Source organism: Panulirus ornatus, chromosome 56 (genome assembly GCF_036320965.1).
Source record: "Panulirus ornatus isolate Po-2019 chromosome 56, ASM3632096v1, whole genome shotgun sequence".
NCBI classification, from domain to species: Eukaryota; Metazoa; Arthropoda; class Malacostraca; order Decapoda; family Palinuridae; genus Panulirus; species Panulirus ornatus.
In genome coordinates, this window is record NC_092279.1 from 33,771,036 (window position 1) to 33,795,807 (window position 24,772).

A 24,772-nucleotide genomic window follows, 5' to 3' on the forward strand; every position below is an offset into this window, starting at 1 on the left:
CAGCCATCATATACATACCTTTTACATCTCACGTATACATATATATACACACACAGACATATACATATAGACATACATTACATAATTCATACTGCCTGCCCTTATTCATTCCCGTCAGAACCCCGCCACACATGAAATACCAACCCCATCCCCCACCATATGCGCGAGGTAGCGCTAGGAAAAGACAACAAAGGCCCCATTCGTTCACACTCAGTCTCTAGCTGTCATGCATAATGCACCTAAACCACCAAATGCAGGCCCTACTAAACTTTCCATGGTTTATTCGACACGCTTCACATGCCCTGGTTCAATCCATTGACAGGACGTCGACCCCGGTATACCACATCGTTACAATTCAATCGATTCCTTGCACGCCTTTCGCCCTCCGGCATGTTCAGGCCCCGATCACTCAAAATCTCTTTCACTCCATCTTTCCACCTTCAATTTGGTCTCCCACTTCTCTTCGTTCCCTCCACCTCTGACACATATATCCTCTTGTCAATCTTCAGTACTCATTCTCTCCATTTGACAAAACACCCTCTTCTGCTCTCTCAACCACACTCTCTTTATTACCACACATCTCTCTTACACTTTCATTACTTACTCGATCAAACCACCTCACACCACATATTCTCATCAAAAATCTCATTTCCAGCACGTCCACCCTCCTCTGCACAACTCTATCTATACCCACGCCTTGCAACCATATATAAATATTGGACCACTACTCCTTCAATCATACCCATTTTTGCTTTCCAAGATAAAGTTCTCGGCTTCCACACCTTCAACGCTCCCAGACCTTTCGCCCCCTTCCCCACCCTATGATTCACTTCTGCTTCCATGGTTCCATCCGCTGCCAAATCCACTCTAAGATATCTAAAACACTTCACTTCCTCCAGTTTTTCTCCATTCAAACTAAGCTCCCAATTTACTTGTCCCTCAACCCTACTGTACCTAGAAACCTGTGCTCTCATTCACATTTACTCTCAGCTTTCTTCTTTCAAAACACTTTACCAAACTCAGTCACCAGCTTTCTCGGTTCTCACACGAAATAGCCAACAGCGCTGTATTCATCAGCGAACAACAACTACTCACTTCCCAAGCTTTCTCATCCACAACAGACTGCATACTTGCCCCTCTTTCCAAAACTCTGCATTCACCTCCTAACAACCCCCCATAAAAAACTTAAACAACAATGAGAGACATCCCGCACCTCTGCTGCAAACCAACATTCACTGAGAACTAATCACTTTCCTCTCTTCCTACACGTACACATGCCTTACATCCTCGATAAAAACTCAGTACTTCTAACATCTTTCTTCCCACAACATATATTCTTAATACCTTCCAGAGAGTATCTCTATCAACTCTATCATATGCCTTCTCCAGATCCATAAATACTACATACAAATCCATTTCCATTTCTAAGTATGTCACATATACATTTTGCAAAGCAAACACCTGCTCCTCACATCATCTACCACTTCTGAAACCACACTGTTCTTCCCCAATCTGATGCGCTGTACATGCCTTCACCTTCTCAATCAATAACCTCTAAAACAATTTCCTAGGAATACTAAACAAACTTATGCATCTGTAATTTGAGCACTGACTCTTATCCCCTTTGCCTTTGTACAATGGCTCCATGCAAGCATTCTGCCAATCCTCTGGCACCTCACCATGAGTCATACATACATTAAATAATCTACCAACCAGTCAATAATACAGACACCCCCTTTTCTACAAATTCCACTGAAATACCATCCTATCCCGCTGCTTTGCTGGCTTTCATCTTCCGCAAAACCTTTTACTACTCTTCTTCTGTTTACCAAATCATTCTCTATGACCCTCTAAACTTTGCACACCACCTCGACCAAAACATCCTATATCTGCCACACTATTCATCAGAACATTCATCAAACCTTCAAAATACTCATTCCATCTCCTTCTCACATCACCATACTTATCACCTCCCTATTACGCCCCCTTCACTGATGTTCTCATTTGTTCCGTTTCTTACGCACTTTATTCTCCTCCTTCTAAAACATCCTTTTAATTCTCCCAAAAATTAAATGATACCTCTCACCCCAACTCTCATTTGCCCTCTTTTTCACCTCTTTCACCTTTTTCTTGACCTCATGCTCTTTCTTTTATACATATCCTGGTCATCATTGCATTATTTCCCTGCAAAAATCATCAGATGGCCTCTCCCTCTCTTTCACTATATAATATCTCTTCTTCATCCTACGTCTCACTACCCTGTTAACTTGCCCACATCCCACGTTTCTCATTGCTCCAAGCATCTTTTGCACAAGCCACTATCACTGCTTATCTAAATACATCCCATTCATTCCGCATCACTCCCTTACGTCTTATGTTCTCTCCTTTTTCCATTCTGTACTCAGTCTCCTCCCAAACTCACTTACTATCACCACTCTCTTCACCCCAACATCTCTCATCTTTTCTGAAATCCTCCACAAATCCTTCATTTTCTCCTCCACAAGGATAATGATCAGACATGTCCCAGTTGCAACCTCTCAGCACATTAATATCCAAAAGTCTCTCTTTCACGCAAACTATCAATTACATGCAGTCCACTAACGCTCTCTGGCCACCTCTCCTACTTACTTACGCATACTTCATGTATATCTCTGTTTTTAAACCAGGTATTCCCAATCACCAGTTCTTTTTCAGCACATAAATTACAAGCTCTTCACCAATTCAATTCACAACACCGGACCCCCATGTACATCAAGTACTCCCTCAATTGTCACATTACTCACCTTTGCATTCAAATCATCCATCACTATAATCCGGTCTCGTGCATTCAAACCTACTAAACACTAACTCCGCTGCTCCAAACACTTGCCTCTCACTATCTTTCTTCTCAAGCCCAGGTGCATATCATCAATAATCACCCTTCTCTCTCCATCCAAACACCATGGATGCGGAACTGAGTCAGAGGGTGGGGGAGGGGGCCGAAATTTTTGGGAGCGTTGAAAATATATGGAAAGCAAAAATCGGTATGTTTGAAGGAATGTTGGTTCCAACAAGGTTATATGGTTGCAAGGCGCGGGCTATAGAGAGAGTTGCTGCGGAGACGGTGGATTTGCTGGAAAATAAGATGTTCGATGACAATATCGGTGGTAGGTGGTTTGATCGAGTAAAGTAACGAAAGGTAAGAGAGATGTGTGGTAATAACAAAAGTGTGGTTGAGAGAGCAGAATAGGGTGCTCTGAAGTGGTTTTTGTCATATGAAAGATTGAGTGAGGAAAGATTGACAAAGAGGATATATGTGTCATAGGTGGAGGGAACGAGGAGGAAGGTGGGACACCAAATTGGAGGTGGGAAGATGGAGTGAAAAAGAATTTTGAATGATAGGGGCCTGAACATGCAGGAGGGTGAAAAGGCGTGCAAGGAAGAGAGAGTGAATTGAACGATGTGGTATACAGGGGTCGACGTGCTGTCTCAATGGATTGAACCAGGAGGTAAAGCGTCATAGGCAAACCATGGAAAGTTTGTGGGGCTTAGATGCAGAAAGGGAGCTTGGTTTTGGTGCATTATACCATGGCAGCTAGAGACTGAGTGTGAATGAATGTGTCGTTTGTTGTCTTTCCCTAGCGCTACCTCTCGCACTTGTGTTGCGGGTGTCGACGAGAATGAATAAGAGCAGAAAGTATGAATTATGTACATGTGATGCATGTATATATCTGTATCTGTGTATATATTATATATATATATATATATATATATATATATATATATATATATATATATATATATATTATATATATATTATAATATATATATATATATATATTATTATATATATATATATATAGGTTGTTTATTTGTTTATGGATGGGGTTGTTAGGGCGTGAATGCAAGAGTTTTGGAAAGAGGGCAAGTAATAGAAGTCTTGTTGTGGATGAGAGATATTAGAAGTGAGTCAGTTGTTGTTCGCTGATGACCATAGCGCTGGTGGCTATTCATGTGAGAAACTGCGCAAGCTGGTGACTGAGTTTGGTAAAAGTGTGTTGAAAAAAAAAAGGTAAGAGTAAATGTGTATAAGAGCAAGGTTATTGGTACAGTAGAGTTGAGGTCAAGTCAATTGGGAGGTAAGTTTGAATGGAGAAAAACTGGAGGAAGTAAATTGTTTTAGATATCTGGGAGTGGATCGGCAGCGGATGGAACCATAGAAGCGGAAGTGAATCATGGGTGGGGGAGGGGGCGAAAATCCTGGGAGCCTTGAAGAATGTGGGGAAGTCGAGAACATTATCTCGGAAAGCAAAATGGGTATATTTGAAGGAATATTGGTTCCAACAATGTTGTATGGTTGCGAGGCGTTGTGCTATGGATAGAGTTGTGCGCAGGAGGGTGGTATGTGCTGGAAATGAGATGTTTTGAGGGACAATGTATGTGTGTGAGTTAGTTTGATCGAGTAAGTAATGTAAGGGTAAGAGAGATGTGTGGAAATAATAAGAGTGTGGTTGAGGGTAGCAGAAGAGGGTGTTTTGAATGGTTTGGTCACATGGAGAGAATGAGTGAGGAAAGATTGACCAAGAGGATTATATGTCGGAGGTGGAGGGAACGAGGAGAAGTGGGGACCAAATTGGAGGTGGAAAGATGGAGTGAAAAAGATTTTTTGGGGCGTTCCTGAACATGCAGGAGGGTGAAAGGCGGCAAGGAATAGAGTGAATTGGATCTATGTTGGTATACCGGGGTTGACGTGCTGTCAGTAGATTGAATCAGGGCATTGTGAAGCGTCTGGGGTAAACCATGGAAAGTTTGTGTGGGGCCTGGATGTGGAAAGGGAGCTGTGGTTTCGGGCATTATTGCATGACAGCTAGAGACTGAGTGTGAACAAATGGGGGCCTTTGTTGTCTTTTCCTAATCTACCTCGCACACATAAGGGGGGAGGGGGATGGTATTCCATGTGTGGCGAGGGGGCGATGGGAATAAATAAAGGCAGACAGTGTGAATTGTGTGCATGGGGATGTATGTATGTGTCCTGTGTGTTATATTGTGTACATTGAGTTGTATAGGTATGTTATTTTGCGTGTGTGGACGTGTATGGGATTTTACATTGTGTATGGGGGTGGGTTTGGCCATTTTTCTTTCGACTGTTTCCTTGCGCTTACCTCGGGAACGCGGGAGACGCACAAAGCCAAAAAAAAATAGATTTTTATAAATATATATGTTTGAGGAAAGGAAACGGGAGGTTTTGCCTTTTGAAATGAAACGAAAGCTCAGGGTTAAAGGGGAAAAGTGGGGTTTTGGAATGTCTTGGGAGTAAAGTAGTGGTTAGGGGAGAGGACAAGAGCAAGGGAAGGAGTAGCACTCAAAACCCCGAGACAGGGTTGTGGGAGTATGTAATAGAGGTAAAAGAGTAAATTCTAGATTGATATGGGTTAAAACTAAAAGTTTGTTGGATGGAGATGGGGCGATTATGGTGCATATTACACCTGGGCATGAGGGAAAGAAAGATCATGAGAGGCAAGTGTTTTGGGGGGCAGCTGAATGAGTTGTGTTAGTGGCTTTGTTTAAAAAGAGGGCCGGGTTATGTGATAGGTAAATTTGAATGCAACGTGAGTAATGTGGCAGTTGAGGGAATAATTGGTATACATGGGGGGTTCAGTGTTGTAAATGGAATGGTGAAAAACTTGTAGATTTATGTGCTGAAAAGGATTGGTGATTGGGAATACCTGGTTTAAAAAGCGAGATATTTAAAAAGTATACGTATGTAAGTAAAGAGATGGCCAGAAGCGTATGGAAAACGCGTAATTGATAGGCGCGCGAAAGAGAGTTTTTTGGGTTAATGTGCTTTAGGGTGCAACTGGAGGATGTTTGATCATTACTTGTGGGGGCGAGGTGAGATTTATAAGGGTTTTCAGAAAGAAGAGAAAATGTTGGGGTGAAGAGAGGGGGGAGTAAGTGAGCTTGAAGGAGATTTGTGTGATGGGAAATAAACCCGGAAGGGCTGAGTACAGGGAATGGAAAGGGTAACAAAAAGAGGTAAGGGGAGTGCGGGGGGAATGGGAGGGGATTTATGGGAAAAGGTTTGGGTTGCGCAAAAGTTTCTTGTGGCATGAGAATCCCTAGGGGTGGGTTATTGGAAGGGTAGTGAGTGGTGGGAAAGAAGAAGTAAGAAATTTTTGGTGAAAGAAGAAGAGACGGGCATTTGGACGATTTTTTCAGGAAAAAAATGCAAATGAGTGGGAATGTATAAAAAAAAGAGGCAGGAGGTCAGAGAAAGGTGCTAGAGGTGAAAAAGGGGGCAAATGAGAGTTGGGGTGAGAGAGTACTTTAAAAATTTTTGGAAATAAAAAATTTTTTTGGAAGGAGGTAAAAAAAGTGCTAAGACAATGAAGGAAATGAAAACTTCAATAAGGGGCTAATGGGGGGGTTTGAAAAACGTATTTGGTAAAGTGAAAAAGAAGATGGAGTGAGTATTTGAAGTTTGTTGAATGTGTTGATGCTGGATTGGCAGATATAGGGTGTTTTTCGAAAGGGGGTTGCAAATTTTGAGAGGGTTGGGGAAAAAATGTTTTGGGTTTAAACAAAAGGGAGTAAAAGCTTTCGGAAGATGAAGCGGCAAGGCAGCGGGTTTGGTTGTATTGCAGGTAGCTTTAAATTATCAAAAAAGGGGTGACTGTATTGTTGACGGGGTTGGTAAGGTTATTTATTGTATGTAGACTAAGGTGGGGTTCAAAACTTGCGAGTGCAATTGGGCAAACCCCAAGGGGGATAAGGGTGAGTGCTAAAAAATTACAGAGGTATAAGTTTGTTGGATTCCAGTAGTATTTTTGAGTATTCCCGTGGGCGTTAACAAAAGAGGACTAAAATTTGAGGAATAGCCTCAATTGGACCCCTTTTCTTTCTTTCTTGGGGAAATCTAAAACGAAAGGGTGAGTTTCCAGGCACCCACTCCCACTCCTTATATTCGCCTTTTCGACACGAAGGGAATGGGGTTTGGGGAAAATTGTTCCCCCCCCCCCTCTCTCTATCTCTTCCTCTTTTCTCTATATATATTTATTATATATATATATATTTTTTTTTTTTTTTTTTTTTCATACTATTCGCCATTTCCCGCATAGCGAGGGGCGTTAAGAAAAGAGGACTGGGCCTTTGGGGGGAATATCCTCCCTGGCCCTCTTCTCTGTTCCTTCTTTTGGAAAATTAAAAAAAAAACGAAAGGGGAGATTTCCAGCCCCCCGCCCGTTCCCTTTTAGTCGCTTCTACACACGCAGGAATACGGGGAAGTATTCTTTCTCCCCTATCCCCAGGGTATATATATTAATTTAATTATATATAAATTATTTTTTTTTTCTTTGCGCTGTCTCTCCGTTTGCGAGGTTTCGCAAGGAAACAGACGAAAGAATGGGCCACCCCCCCATACACATGCTTTATTAATCACTAAGCACGTAACCCCGGGTAACCACATGTCCAATTCACTCTTTTTCTTGCCCTCCTTTCACCCTCCTGCATGTTCAGGCCCCGATCACACAATCTTTTTCCCCTCATTTTTCACCTCCAATTTGGGTTTTCCCCCTTCTCCCGTTCCCTCCACCTCCACACATATCTCTCTTGGCAATCTTTCCTCACTCATTCTCTCCATGTGACCAAACCATTTCAAAACACCTTTCGTCTCTCAACCACGCTCTTTTTAGTTCCACATCTCTCTCACCCTTACGTTACTTACTCACAAACACCTCACAAACCCCACATTGTCTCAAACATCTCATTTCCAGCAATCCATCTCCTGCGCACAAAAATCTACCTAGTCCACGCCCCCGCAACCCTACAAAAATTCTTGGGAAACCCCTATTCTTAACATACCCAGTTTTGCTTTCTAATAAAGTTTTCGACTTCCACACATTCTTCAAGGCTCCCAGATTTTCGCCCCTTTTTCCCCAAACCCTTTATCAAATTCGCTTCCATGGTTCCATCCGGTGCCAATCCACTCCCAGATCTAAAACACTTCACTTTCCCCCAGTATTTCTCCTTTAAAAAACACCTCCCAATTGGATGGGCCCTCAACCCTACTGTACTAATACCTTCTTATTTTACATTTATCTTAACTTTCTTCCTTTAAAACATTTACCAAACCAGTCACCACTTCTGCAGTTTCTCACTGAATCCCACCCCCGCGTATCATCAGGGAAAAAACATTTTACTCACTTCCCAAGCTTCTCATCCCCCAAAAGACTTCATACTTTTCCCCCTTTTCCAAAAATCCCTTTCATTCACCTCCCTTAAAAAACCCCATCATAAACAAATTAACACCATGGAGACCCTCACACACCCCTGCCGAAAAACCACATTCACTGAGATCCAATCACTTTCCTTCCTACACTTACACATCCTTAATCTCGATAAAAACTTTTTTACTGCTTTCTAACAACTTTCCTCCCACCCAAAATTTTTCTTTATACCTTCCACCAAAGCACTCTATCAACTCTTCATGCCTTCTCGATCATAAAGCACATACAAATCCATTTGCTTTTTAATATTTCTCACAACATCTTCAAAGCAAAACCTGATCCACCCCATCCTGTACACTTCTGGGAACCACACTTTCCCCTTCCCCAAATTTTTCTTTTACATGCCTTTACCCTCTCATCAACAACCCCCCCATATAATTTACAGGAATACTAAACAAACTTATGCATCTGTAATTTGAGCACTGACTCTTATCCCCTTTGCCTTTGTACAATGGCTCTATGCAAGCATTCTGCCAATCCTCTGGCACCTCACCATGAGTCATACATACATTAAATAATCTTACCAACCAGTCAATAATACAGACACCCCCTTTTCTAACAAATTCCACTGAAATACCATCCTATCCCGCTGCTTTGCTGGCTTTCATCTTCCGCAAACCTTTTACTACCTCTTCTCTGTTTACCAAATCATTCTCTATGACCCTCTCACTTTGCACACCACCTCGACCAAAACATCCTATATCTGCCACACTATCATCAGAACATTCAACAAACCTTCAAAATACTCATTCCATCTCCTTCTCACATCACCACTACTTGTTATCACCTCCCTATTAGCCCCCTTCACTGATGTTCTCATTTGTTCCCTTTTCTTACGCACTTTATTCTCCTCCTTCTAAAACATCCTTTTATTCTCCCAAAAATTAAATGATACCCTCTCACCCCAACTCTCATTTGCCCTCTTTTTCACCTCTTTCACCTTTTTCTTGACCTCATGCCTCTTTCTTTTATACATATCCTGGTCATTTGCATTATTTCCCTGCAAAAATCATCCAGATGCCTCTCCCCTCTCTTTCACTAATAATATCTCTTCTTCATCCTACCTCTCACTACCCTGTCTAACTTGCCCACATCCCACGTTTCTCATGCTCCAAGCATCTTTTGCACAAGCCATCACTGCTTATCTAAATACATCCCATTCATTCCGCACTCCCCTTACGTCTTATGTTCTCTCCTTTTTCCATTCTGTACTCAGTCTCCCTCCCAAACTCACTTACTATCACCACTCTCTTCACCCCAACATTCTCTCATCTTTTCTGAAATCCTCCACAAATCTTCATTTTCTCCTCCACAAGATAATGATCAGACATTTCCCCAGTTGCACCTCTCAGCACATTAATATCCAAAAGTCTCTCTTTCACGCAACTATCAATTAACATGCAGTCCACTAACGCTCTCTGGCCACCTCTCCTACTTACTTACGCATACTCATGTATATCTCTGTTTTTAAACCAGGTATTCCCAATCACCAGTTCTTTTTCAGCACATAAATCTACAAGCTCTTCACCAATTCAATTCACAACACCGGACACCCCATGTACACCAAGTACTCCCTCAATTGTCACATTACTCACCTTTGCATTCAAATCATCCATCACTATAATCCGGTCTCGTGCATCAAACCTACTAACACACTAACTCCGCTGCTCCCAAAACACTTGCCTCTCACTATCTTTCTTCTCAAGCCCAGGTGCATATCATCCAATAATCACCCTTCTCTCTCCATCCAAACACCATGGATGCGGAACTGAGTCAGAGGGTGGGGGAGGGGCCGAAATTTTTGGGAGCGTTGAAAATATATTGGAAAGCAAAAATCGGTATGTTTGAAGGAATAGTGGTTCCAACAATGTTATATGGTTGCAAGGCGCGGGCTATAGAGAGAGTTGTGCGGAGTACGGTGGATTTGCTGGAAATAAGATGTTCGATGACAATATCTGGTGGTAGGTGGTTTGATCGAGTAAGTAACGAAAGGGTAAGAGAGATGTGTGGTAATAACAAAAGTGTGGTTGAGAGAGCAGAATAGGGTGCTCTGAAGTGGTTTAGTCATATGGAAAGATTGAGTGAGGAAAGATTGACAAAGAGGATATATGTGTCATAGGTGGAGGGAACGAGGAGAAGTGGGACACCAAATTGGAGGTGGGAAGATGGAGTGAAAAAGATTTTGAATGATAGGGGCCTGAACATGCAGGAGGGTGAAAGGCGTGCAAGGAAGAGAGTGAATTGGAACGATGTGGTATACAGGGGTCGACGTGCTGTCAATGGATTGAACCAGGGAAGGTAAAGCGTCATAGGCAAACCATGGAAAGTTTTGTGGGGCTTAGATGTAGAAAGGGAGCTGTGGTTTTGGTGCATTATACATGGCAGCTAGAGACTGAGTGTGAATGAATGTGTCGTTTGTTGTCTTTCCCTAGCGCTACCTCTCGCACTTGTGTTGCGGGGTGTCGACGAGAATGAATAAGAGCAGAAAGTATGAATTATGTACATGTGTATGCATGTATATATCTGTATCTGTGTATATATATGTATATATATATATATATATATATATATATATATATATATATATATATATATATATATATATATATATATATATATATATATATATATATATATATATATATATATGTATATATATGGTTGTTTAATTTGTTTATGGATGGGGTTGTTAGGGCGGTGAATGCAAGAGTTTTGCAAAGAGGGGCAAGTATGAAGTCTGTTGTGGATGAGAGATATTAGGGAGTGAGTCAGTTGTTGTTCGCTGATGACATAGCGCTGGTGGCTGATTCATGTGAGAAACTGCGCAAGCTGGTGACTGAGTTTGGTAAAGTGTGTTGAAAAAAAAAAGGTAAGAGTAAATGTGTATAAGAGCAAGGTTATTAGGTACAGTAGAGTTGAGGGTCAAGTCAATTGGGAGGTAAGTTTGAATGGAGAAAAACTGGAGGAAGTAAATTGTTTTAGATATCTGGGAGTGGATCTGGCAGCGGATGGAACCATAGAAGCGGAAGTGAATCATAGGGTGGGGGAGGGGGCGAAAATCCTGGGAGCCTTGAAGAATGTGTGGAAGTCGAGAACATTATCTCGGAAAGCAAAAATGGGTATATTTGAAGGAATATTGGTTCCAACAATGTTGTATGGTTGCGAGGCGTGTGCTATGGATAGAGTTGTGCGCAGGAGGGTGGATGTGCTGGAAATGAGATGTTTGAGGACAATGTGTGGTGTGAGGTAGTTTGATCGAGTAAGTAATGTAAGGGTAAGAGAGATGTGTGGAAATAATAAGAGTGTGGTTGAGAGAGCAGAAGAGGGTGTTTTGAAATGGTTTGGTCACATGGAGAGAATGAGTGAGGAAAGATTGACCAAGAGGATATATATGTCGGAGGTGGAGGGAACGAGGAGAAGTGGGAGACCAAATTGGAGGTGGAAAGATGGAGTGAAAAAGATTTTTTGGGGCCTGAACATGCAGGAGGGTGAAAGGCGGGCAAGGAATAGAGTGAATTGGATCTATGTGGTATACCGGGGTTGACGTGCTGTCAGTAGATTGAATCAGGGCATGTGAAGCGTCTGGGGTAAACCATGGAAAGTTGTGTGGGGCCTGGATGTGGAAAGGGAGCTGTGGTTTCGGGCATTATTGCATGACAGCTAGAGACTGAGTGTGAACAAATGGGGCCTTTGTTGTCTTTTCCTAATGCTACCTCGCACACATAAGGGGGGAGGGGGATGGTATTCCATGTGTGGCGAGGTGGCGATGGGAATAAATAAAGGCAGACAGTGTGAATTGTGTGCATGGGTATGTATGTATGTGTCTCTGTGTGTATATATATGTGTACATTGAGATGTATAGGTATGTATATTTGCGTGTGTGGACGTGTATGTATATACATTGTGTATGGGGGTGGGTTTGGCCATTTCTTGCGACTGTTTCCTTGCGCTACCTCGCAAACGCGGGAGACAGCGACAAAGCAAAATAAATAGATATTATAAATATATATGTTTGAGGAAAGGAAACTGGAGGTTTTGGCTCTGAGTGAAACGAAGCTCAAGGGTAAAGGGGAAAAGTGGTTTAGGAATGTCTTGGGAGTAAAGTCAGGGGTTAGTGAGAGGACAAGAGCAAGGGAAGGAGTAGCACTACGCCTGAGACAGGAGTTGTGGGAGTATGTAATAGAGAGTAAGAGAGTAAATTCTAGATTGATATGGGTAAAACTTAAAGTTGTTGGATGGAGATGGGCGATTATTGGTGCATATACACCTGGGCATGAGAAGAAAGATCATGAGAGGCAAGTGTTTTGGGAGCAGCTGAATGAGTGTGTTAGTGGCTTTGATGCACAAGACCGGGTTATAGTGATAGGTAATTTGAATGCAAACGTGAGTAATGTGGCAGTTGAGGGAATAATTGGTATACATGGGGGGTTCAGTGTTGTAAATGGAAATGGTGAAGAACTTGTAGATTTATGTGCTGAAAAAGGATTGGTGATTGGGAATACCTGGTTTAAAAAGCGAGATATACATAAGTATACGTATGTAAGTAAGAGAGATGGCCAGAGAGCGTTATTGGATTACGCGTTAATTGATAGGCGCGCGAAAGAGAGACTTTTGGATGTTAATGTGCTGAGAGGTGCAACTGGAGGGATGTCTGATCATTATCTTGTGGAGGCGAAGGTGAAGATTTATAAGGGTTTTCAGAAAAGAAGAGAGAATGTTGGGGTGAAGAGAGTGGTGAGAGTAAGTGAGCTTGGGAAGGAGATTTGTGTGAGGAAGTACCAGGAGAGACTGAGTACAGAATGGAAAAGGGTAACAACAAAGAAGGTAAGGGGAGTGCGGGAGGAATGGGATGTATTTATGGAATCAGTGATGGATTGCGCAAAAGATGCTTGTGGCATGAGAATCGTGGGAGGTGGGTTGATTGGAAAGGGTAGTGAGTGGTGGGATGAAGAAGTAAGATTATTGGTGAAAGAGAAGAGACAGGCATTTGGACGATTTTTTCAGTGAAAAAAATGCAAATGAGTGGGATATGTATAAAAAAAAGAGGCAGGAGGTCAAGAGAAAGGTGCTAGAGGTGAATAAGAGGGCAAATGAGAGTTGGGGTGAGAGAGAATCATTAAATTTTGGGAACATAAAAAGATGTTTTGGAAGGAGGTAAATAAAGTGCGTAAGACAATGGAGGAAATGTGAACTTCAATGAAGGGGGCTAATGGGGAGGTGATAACAAGTAGTGGTGATGTGAGAAGAAGATGGAGTGAGTATTTTGAAGGTTTGTTGAATGTGTTTGATGCTGGAGTGGCAGATATAGGGTGTTTTGGTCGAAGTGGTGTGCAAAGTGAGAGGGATTAGGGAAAATGATTTGGTAAACAGAGAAGAGGTAGTAAAAGCTTTGCGGAAGATGAAAGCCGGCAAGGCAGCAGGTTTGGATTGTATTGCAGTGTAGTGTAAATTATCAAAAAAGTGGGTGACTGTACTGTTGACTGGTTGGTAAGGTTATTTAATGTATGTATGACTAATGGTGAGGTCATATGCTTGCAGAGTGCCATTGTGCAAACGCAAAGGGGATAAGAGTGAGTGCTCAAATTACAGAGGTATAAGTTTGTTGAGTATTCCCAGTAGTATATTGAGTATTCCCAGTCGCGTTAACAAAAGAGGACTAAAATTTAGATGGAATAGCCTCACTTGGACCCCCTTTCTCTTCTTGCTTGGGGAAATCTAAAAACGAAAGGGTGAGATTTCCAGGCACCCACTCCCACTCCTTATATTCGCCTTTGACGACACGAAGGGAATGGGTGGGAAGTATTGTTCCCCCCCTCCTCTCTCTCTCTCTCTCTCTCTCTCTATATATATATATATATATATATATATATATATAATTATTTATTTTTTTTCTTTGTCGCTGTCTCTCGCGTTTGCGAGGTAGCGCAAGGAAACAGACGAAAGAAATGGCCCAACCCACCCCCGTACACATGCCTTGATTCAATCCACTGACAGCACGTCAACCCCGGTATACCACATCACTCCAATTCACTCTATTCTTTGCCCTCCTTTCACCCTCCTGCATGTTCAGGCCCCGATCACACAAAATCTTTTTCACTCCATCTTTCCACCTCCAATTTGGTATCCCTCTTCTCCTCGTTCCCTCCACCTCCGACACATATCTCCTCTTGGTCAATCTTTCCTCACTCATTCTCTCCATGTGACCAAACCATTTCAAAACACCCTCTTCTGCTCTCTCAACCACGCTCTTTTTATTTCCACACATCTCTCTCACCCTTACGTTACTTACTCGATCAAACCACCTCACACCACACATTGTCCTCAAACATCTCATTTCCAGCACATCCATCCTCCTGCGCACAACTCTATCCATAGTCCACGCCTCGCAACCATACAACATTCTTGGAACCACTATTCCTTCAAACATACCCAGTTTTGCTTTCCTAGATAAAGTTTTCGACTTCCACACATTCTTCAAGGCTCCCAGAATTTTCGCCCCCTCCCCCACCCTATGATCCACTTCCGCTTCCATGGTTCCATCCGCTGCCAGATCCACTCCCAGATATCTAAAACACTTCACTTCCTCCAGTTTTTCTCCATTCAAACTCACCTCCCAATTGAATTGACCCTCAACCCTACTGTACCTAATAACCTTGCTCTATTTCACATTTACTCTTAACTTTCTTCTTTCACACACTTTACCAAACTCAGTCACCAGCTTCTGCAGTTTCTCACATGAATCAGCCACCAGCGCTGTATCATCAGGGAACAACAACTGACTCACTTCCCAAGCTCTCTCATCCCCAACAGACTTCATACTTGCCCCTCTTTCCAAAACTCTTGCATTCACCTCCCTAACAACCCCATCCATAAACAAATTAAACAACCATGGAGACATCACACACCCCTGCCGCAAACCTACATTCACTGAGATCCAATCACTTTCCTCTCTTCCTACACGTACACATGCCTTACATCCTCGATAAAAACATTTCACTGCTTCTAACAACTTGCCTCCCACACCATATATTCTTAATACCTTCCACAGAGCATCTCTATCAACTCTATCATATGCCTTCTCCAGATCCATAAATGCTACATACAAATCCATTTGCTTTTCTAAGTATTTCTCACATACATTCTTCAAAGCAAACACCTGATCCACACATCCTGTACCACTTCTGAAACCACACTGCTCTTCCCCAATCTGATGCTCTGTACATGCCTTCACCCTCTCAATCAACACCCTCCCATATAATTTGCCAGGAATACTCAACAAACTTATACCTCTGTAATTTGAGCACTCACTCTTATCCCTTTTGCCTTTGTACAATGGCACTATGCACGCATCCGCCAATCCTCAGGCACCTCACCATGAGTCATACATACATTAAATAACCTTACCAACCAGTCAACAATACAGTCACCCCCTTTTTTAATAAATTCCACTGCAATACCATCCAAACCTGCTGCCTTGCCGGCTTTCATATTCCGCAAAGCTTTTACTACCTCTTCTCTGTTTACCAACTCATTTTCCCTAACCCTCGCACTTTGCACACCACCTCGACCAAAACACCCTATATCTGCCACTCTATCATCAAACACATACAACAAACCTTCAAAATACTCACTCCATCACCTTCTCACATCACCACTACTTGTTATCACCTCCCCATTTGCGCCCTTCACTGAAGTTCCCATTTGCTCCCTTGTCTTACGCACTTTATTTACATCCTTCCAGAACATCTTTTTATTCTCCCTAAAATTTAATGATACTCTCTCACCCCAACTCTCATTTGCCCTTTTTTTCACCTCTTGCACCTTTCTCTTGACCTCCTGTCTCTTTCTTTTATACGTCTCCCACTCAATTTCATTTTTTCCTGCAAAAATCGTCCAAATGCCTCTCTCTTCTCTTTCACTAATACTCTTACTTCTTCATCCCACCACTCACTACCCTTTCTAATCAACCCACCTCCCACTCTTCTCATGCCACAAGCATCTTTTGCGCAATCCATCACTGATTCCCTAAATACATCCCATTCCTCCCCCACTCCCCTTACTTCCATTGTTCTCACCTTTTTCCATTCTGTACTCAGTCTGTCCTGGTGCTTCCTCACACAAGTCTCCCTCCCAAGCTCACTTACTCTCACCACCCTCTTCACCCCAACATTCACTCTTCTTTTCTGAAAAACCATACAAATCTTCACCTTTGCCTCCACAAGATAATGATCAGACATCCCTCCAGTTGCACCTCTCAGCACATTAACATCCAATATATTCATTATTATTTATCTTGCTTTGTCGCTGTCTCCCGCGTTAGCGAGGTAGCGCAAGGAAACAGACGAAAGAATGGCCCAACCCACCAACATACACATGTATATACATACACGTCCACACACGCAAATATACATACCTATACATCTCAATGTACACATATATATACACACACAGACATATACATATATACGCACATACATAATTCATACTGTCTGCCTTTATTCATTCCCATCGCCACCCCGCAACATATGGAATGTGTGCGTGGTAGCGCTAGGAAAAGACAACAAAGGCCACATTAGTTCACACTCAGTCTCTATCTGTCATGTAATAATGCACCGAAGCAACAGCTCCCTTTCCACATCCAGGCCCCACAGAACTCTCAATGGTTTACCCCAGACGCTTCACATTCCCTGGTTCAATCCATTGACAGCACGTCGACCCCGGTATACCACATCGTTCCAATTCACTCTATTCCTTGTAAGCCTTTCACCATCCTGCATGTTCAGTCCCCGATCATTCAAAATCTTTTTCACTCCATCTTTCCACCTGCAATTTGGTCTCCCACTTCTCGTTCCCTCCACCTCTGATACACACATCCTCTTGGTCAATCTTTCCTCTCTCATTCTCTCCATGTGACCAAACCATTTCAAAACACCCTCGTCTGCTCTCTCAACCACTCTCTTTTTATTTCCACACATCTCTCTTACCCTATTATTACTTACTCGATCAAACCTCCTCACACGACATATTGTCCTCAAACATCTCATTTCCAGCACATCCACCCTCCTGCGAACAACTCTATCCATAGCCCACGCCTCGCAAACATACAACATTGTTGGAACCACTATTCCTTCAAACATATCCCATTTTTGCTTTCCGAGATAATGTTCTCGACTTCCAAACATTCTTCAAGGCTCCCAGAATTTTCGCCCCCTCCCCCGCCCTATGATTCACTTCCGCTTCCATGGTTCCATCCGCTGCCAGATCCACTCCCAGATATCTAAAACACTTTACTTCCTCCAGTTTTTCTCCATTCAAACTTACCTCCCAATTGACTTGACCCTCAACCCTACTGTACCTAATAACCTTGCTCTTATTCACATTTACTCTTAACTTTCTTCTTTCACACACTTTACCAAACTCAGTCACCAGCTTCTGCAGTTTCTTACGTGAATCATCCACCAGCGCTGTATAATCAGAGAACAACAACTGACTCACTTCCCAAGCTCTCTCATTCACAACAGACTGAATACTTGCCCCTCTTTCCAAAACTCTTGCATTCACCTCCCTAACAACCCCATTCATAAACAAATTAAACAACCATGGAGACATCACACACCCCTGCTGCAAACAAACATTCGCTGAAAAACCAAACACTTTCCTTTCTTCCTATACGTACACTTGCCTTACATCCTCGATAAAAACATTTCACTGCTTCTAACAACTTGCCTCCCACACCATATATTCTTAATACCTTCCACAGAGCATCTCTATCAACTCTATCTTATGCCTTCTCCAGATCAATAAATGCCACATACAAATACATCTGCTTTCCAAGTATTTCTCACAGAGATTCCTCAAAGCAAACACCTGATCCACACATCCTCTACCACTTATGAAACCACACTGCTCTTCCCCAGTCTAATGCTCTGTACATTCCTTCACCCTCTCAATCACTACCCTCCCATATAATTTCCTAGGAATACTCAACAAACTCTGTAATTTGAGCACTCACTCTTATCCCCTTTGCCTTTGTACAATGGCACTCTGCAAGCATTCCGCCAATCCTTTTACACTGCAGTACCATCCAAACCTGCTGCCTTGCCGGCTTTCATCTTCTGCAAAGCTTTTACTATCTCTTCTCTGTTTACCAAATCATTTTCCCTAACCCTTTCACTTTGCACACCACTTCGATCAAAACACCCTATATCTGCCACTCTATCATCAAACACATTCAACAAACCTTCAAAATACTCACTCCATCTCCTTCTCACATCACCACTACTTGTAATCACCTCCCCATTAGCCCCCTTCACTGAAGTTCACATTTCCTCCATTGTCTTACGCACTTTATTTACCTCCTTCCAAAACATCTTTTTATGCTCCCAAACTTTAATGATACTCTCTCACCCCAACTCTCATTTGCCCTCTTATTCATCTCTTGCACCTTTCTCTTGACCTCCTGCCTCTTTTTCTTATACATCTCCCACTCATTTGCATTTTTTCACTGAAAAAATCGTCCAAATGCCTCTCTCTTCTCTTTCACCAATAATATTACTTCTTCATCCCTCCACTGACTACCCTTTCTAATCAACCCACCTCCCACGCTTCTCATGCCACAAGCATCTTTTGCGCAAGCCATCACTGCTTCCATAAATACATCCCATTCCTCCCGCACTCCCCTTACCTCCTTTGTTTTCACCCTTTTCCAATCTGTACTCAGTCTCTCCTGGTACTTCCTCAGACAAGTCTCCTTCCCAAGCTCTCTTACTCTCACCACTCTCTTCACCCCAACATTCTCTCTTCTTTTCTGAAAACCTTTACAAATCTTCACCTTCGCCTCCACAAGATAATAATCAGACATCCCTCCAGTTGCACTTCTCAGCACATTAACATCCAAAAGTCTCTTTCGCGCACCTATCAATTAACACGTAATCCAATAACGCTCTCTGGCCATCTCTCTTACTTACATACGTATCCTTGTGTATATCTCACTTTTTAAACCAGGTATTCCCAATCACCAATCCTATTTCAGCACATAAATCGACAAGTTCCTAACCATTTCCATTTACAACACTGAACCCCCATGTATACCAATTATTCCCTCAACTGCCACATTACTCACCTATGCATTCAAGTTACCTATCACTATAACCCGGTCTCGTGCATCAAAACCACTAACACACTCATTCAGGTGCTCCCAAAACACCTGGGTCTCATGATCTTTCTTCTCATGCCCAGGTGTATATGCACCAATAATCACCCATCTCCCTCCAACAACTTTTAGTTTTACCCATATCAATCTAGAATTTTCTTTATTATTCTCTATTACATACTCCCACAACTCCTGTTTCAGGAGTAGTGCTACTCCTTCCCTTGCTCTTGTCCTCTCACTAACCCCTGACTTTACTCCCAAGACATTCCTAAACCACTCTTCCCCTTTACCCTTGACCTTCGTTTCACTCAGAGCCAAAGCATCGAGGTTCCTTTCCTCAAACATACTACCTATCTCTCCTTTTTTCTCATCTTGGTTACATCCACACATATTCAGACACCCCAATCTGAACCTTCGAGGAGGATGAGCACCATTATATATATATATATATATATATATATATATATATATATATATATATATATATATATATATATATATATATATATATATATATATATATATATATAAATATATATATTATATATATATATATGATATATATATATATATATATATATATATATATATATATATATATATATATATATATATATATATATATATATATATATATATGTGTATATATATATATATATATATATATATATTTTTTTTTTTTTTTTTTTATACTTTGTCGCTGTCTCCCGCGTTTGCGAGGTAGCGCAAGGAAACAGACGAAAGAAATGGCCCAACCCCCCCCCATACACATGTATATACATACGTCCACACACGCAAATATACATACCTACACAGCTTTCCATGGTTTTCCCCAGACGCTTCACATGCCTTGATTCAATCCACTGACAGCCCGTCAACCCCGGTATACCACATCGCTCCAATTCACTCTATTCCTTGCCCTCCTTTCACCCTCCTGCATGTTCAGGCCCCGATCACACAAAATCTTTTTCACTCCATCTTTCCACCTCCAATTTGGTCTCCCTCTTCTCCTCGTTCCCTCCACCTCTGACACATATATCCTCTTGGTCAATCTTTCCTCACTCATTCTCTCCATGTGCCCAAACCACTTCAAAACACCCTCTTCTGCTCTCTCAACCACGCTCTTTTTATTTCCACACATCTCTCTTACCCTTACGTTACTCACTCGATCAAACCACCTCACACCACACATTGTCCTCAAACATCTCATTTCCAGCACATCCATCCTCCTGCGCACAACTCTATCCATAACCCACGCCTCGCAACCATACAACATTGTTGGAACCACTATTCCTTCAAACATACGCATTTTTGCTTTCCGAGATAATGTTCTCGACTTCCACACATTCTTCAAGGCCCCCAGAATTTTCGCCCCCTCCCCCACCCTATGATCCACTTCCGCTTCCATGGTTCCATCCGCTGACAGATCCACTCCCAGATATCTAAAACACTTCACTTCCTCCAGTTTTTCTCCATTCAAACTCACCTCCCAATTGACTTGACCCTCAACCCTACTGTACCTAATAACCTTGCTCTTATTCACATTTACTCTTAACTTTCTTCTTCCACACACTTTACCAAACTCAGTCACCAGCTTCTGCAGTTTCTCACATGAATCAGCCACCAGCGCTGTATCATCAGCACTCTTGAAGTAGAACCTTCAGACACAATTGAAAATGTGAAGGAAAATAGTGAAATTGGAGAAAAATGTAGCTTAGACATTGAAGCTTATTGATACAGTGGTTAAATTGATGAGAACTGCTATTGACGTTTGTGTAAATAAAATATACACTTCCTTTTTTCCATAGCCAGAGGTTGAACCATTATGTGACATTCATTTTTTTCCATTCATTTCAGGCTAGAAGTTTCAGTTTTCTAAATTGTTTCTTACATTTTTCATATGTATATATATGTATGTGTGTGTGTGTGTATATGTGCGTATGTATGTGTATGTGTGTGTGTGTGTATATGTATATATATATATGTATATTATCCCTGGGGATAGGGGTGAAAGAATACTTCCCACGTATTCCTCGCGTGTCGTAGAAAGCGACTAGAGGGGACGGGAGCGGGGGGCCAGAAATCCTCCCCTCCTTGTATTAACTTTCTAAAATGGGAAACAGAAGAAGGAGTCACGCGGGGAGTGCTCATCCTCCTCCAAGGCTCAGAGTGGGGTGCCTAAATGTGTGTGGATGTAACCAAGATGTGAAAAAAGGAGAGATAGGTAGTATGTTTGAGGAAAGGAACCTGGATGTTTTGGCTCTGAGTGAAACGAAGCTCAAGGGTAAAGGGGAAGAGTGGTTTGGGAATGTCTGGGGAGTAAAGTCAGGGGTTAGTGAGAGGACAAGAGCAAGGGAAGGAGTAGCAATACTCCTGAAACAGGAGTTGTGGGAGTATGTGATAGAGTGTAAGAAAGTAAATTCTCGATTAATATGGGTAAAGCTGAAAGTTGATGGAGAGAGGTGGGTGATTATTGGTGCATATGCACCTGGGCATGAGAAGAAAGATCAAGAGAGGCAAGTGTTTTGGGAGCAGCTGAATGAGTGTGTTAGTGGTTTTGATGCACGAGACCGGGTTATAGTGATGGGTGATTTGAATGCAAAGGTGAGTAATGTGGCAGTTGAGGGAATAATTGGTATACATGGGGTGTTCAGTGTTGTAAATGGAAATGGTGAAGAGCTTGTAGATTTATGTGCTGAAAAAGGACTGATGATTGGGAATACCTGGTTTAAAAAGCGAGATATACATAAGTATACTTATGTAAGTAGGAGAGATGGCCAGAGAGCGTTATTGGATTACGTGTTAATTGACAGGCGTGCGAAAGAGAGACTTTTGGATGTTAATGTGCTGAGAGGTGCAACTGGAGGGATGTCTGATCATTATCTTGTGGAGGCTAAGGTGAAGATCTGTATGGGTTTTCAGAAAAGAAGAGTGAATGTTGGGGTGAAGAGGGTGGTGAGAGTAAGTGAGCTTGAGAAGGAGACCTGTGTGAGGAAGTACCAGGAGAGACTGAGTACAGAATGGAAAAAGGTGAGAACAATGGAAGCAAGGGGAGTGGGGGAGGAATGGGATGTATTTAGGGAATCAGTGATGGATTGCGCAAAAGATGCTTGTGGCATGAGAAGAGTGGGAGGTGGGTTGATTAGAAAGGGTAGTGAGTGGTGGGATGAAGAAGTAAGAGTATTAGTGAAAGAGAAGAGAGAGGCATTTGGACGATTTTTGCAGGGAAAAAATGCAATTGAGTGGGAGATGTATAAAAGAAAGAGACAGGAGGTCAAGAGAAAGGTGCAAGAGGTGATAAAAGGGCAAATGAGAGTTGGGGTGAGAGAGTATCATTAAATTTTAGGGAGAATAAAAAGATGTTCTGGAAGGAGGTAAATAAGTGCGTAAGACAAGGGAGCAAATGGGAACTTCAGTGAAGGGCGCAAATGGGGAGGTGATAACAAGTAGTGGTGATGTGAGAAGGAGATGGAGTGAGTATTTTGAAGGTTTGTTGAATGTGTTTGATGATAGAGTGGCAGATATAGGGTGTTTTGGTCGAGGTGGTGTGCAAAGTGAGAGGGTTAGGGAAAATGATTTGGTAAACAGAGAAGAGGTAGTGAAAGCTTTGCGGAAGATGAAAGCCGGCAAGGCAGCAGGTTTGGATGGTATTGCAGTGGAATTTATTAAAAATATATATATATATATATATATATATATATATATATATATATATATATATATATATATATATATATATATATATATATTATATATATATATATATATATATATATATATATATATATATATATATATATATATATATATATATATATGAATATATATATTTATATATATATATATATATATATATATATATATATATATATATATATATATATATATATATATATATATATATATATATATATATATATATATATATATATATATATATATATATATATATATATATATATATATATATATATATATATATATATATATATATATTGTTCTTGGGATAGGGGAGAAAGAATACTTCCCACGCATTCCGCACTTGTCGTAGAAGGCGACTAGAGGGGACGGGAGCGGGGGGCCAGAAACCCTCCCCTCCTTGTATTTCAAGTTTCTGTAATGGGAAACAGAAGAAGGAGTCAAGCGGGGAGTGCTCATCCTCTTCGAAGGCTCAGATTGAGGTGTCTAAATGTGTGTGGATGTAACCAAGTTGAGAAAAAAGGAGAGATAGGTAGTATGTTTGAGGAAAGGAACCTGGATGTTTTGGCTCTGAGTGAAACGAAGCTCAAGGGTAAAGGGGAAGAGTGGTTTGGGAATGTCTTGGGAGTAAAGTCAGGGGTTAGTGAGAGGACAAGAGCAAGGAAAGGAGTAGCACCACTCCTGAAACATAAGTTTATATATATATATATATATATATATATATATATATATATATATATATATATATATATATATATATATACAGATACAGATATATACATGCATACACATGTACATAATTCATACTTTCTGCTCTTATTCATTCTCGTCGCCACCCCGCAACACAAGTGCGAGAGGTAGCGCTAGGGAAAGACAACAAACGACACATTCATTCACACTCAGTCTCTAGCTGTCATGTATAATGCACCAAAACCACAGCTCCCTTTATACATCTAGCCTCACAAAACTTTCCATGGTTTGCCTATGACGCTTTACCTTCCCTGGTTCAATCCATTGACAGCACGTCGACCCCTGTATACCACATCGTTCCAATTCACTCTATTCCTTGCACGCCTTTCACCCTCCTGCATGTTCAGGCCCCTATCACTCAAAATCTTTTTCACTCCATCTTCCCACCTCCAATTTGGTGTCCCACTTCTCCTCGTTCCCTCCACCTATGACACATATGTCCTCTTTGTCAATCTTTCCTCACTCAATCTTTCCATATGACTAAACCACTTCAGAGCACCCTATTCTGCTCTCTCAACCACACTAATGTTATTACCACACATCTCTCTTACCCTTTCGTTACCTACTCGATCAAACCACCTACCACCAGATATTGTCATCGAACATCTCATTTCCAGCAAATCCACCGTACTCCGCACAACTCTCTCTATAGCCCGCGCCTTGCAACCATATAACATTGTTGGAACCACTATTCCTTCAAACATACCCATTTTTGCTTTCCAATATATTTTCAACGCTCCCAGAAATTTCGGCCCCTCCCCTACCCTCTGACTCACTTCCGCATCCATGGTGTTTGGATGGAGAGAGAAGGGAGATTATTGGATCATATGCACCTGAGCTTGAGAAGGAAGATAGTGAGAGGCAAGTGTTTTGGGAGCAGCGGAGTTAGTGTGTTAGTAGGTTTTAT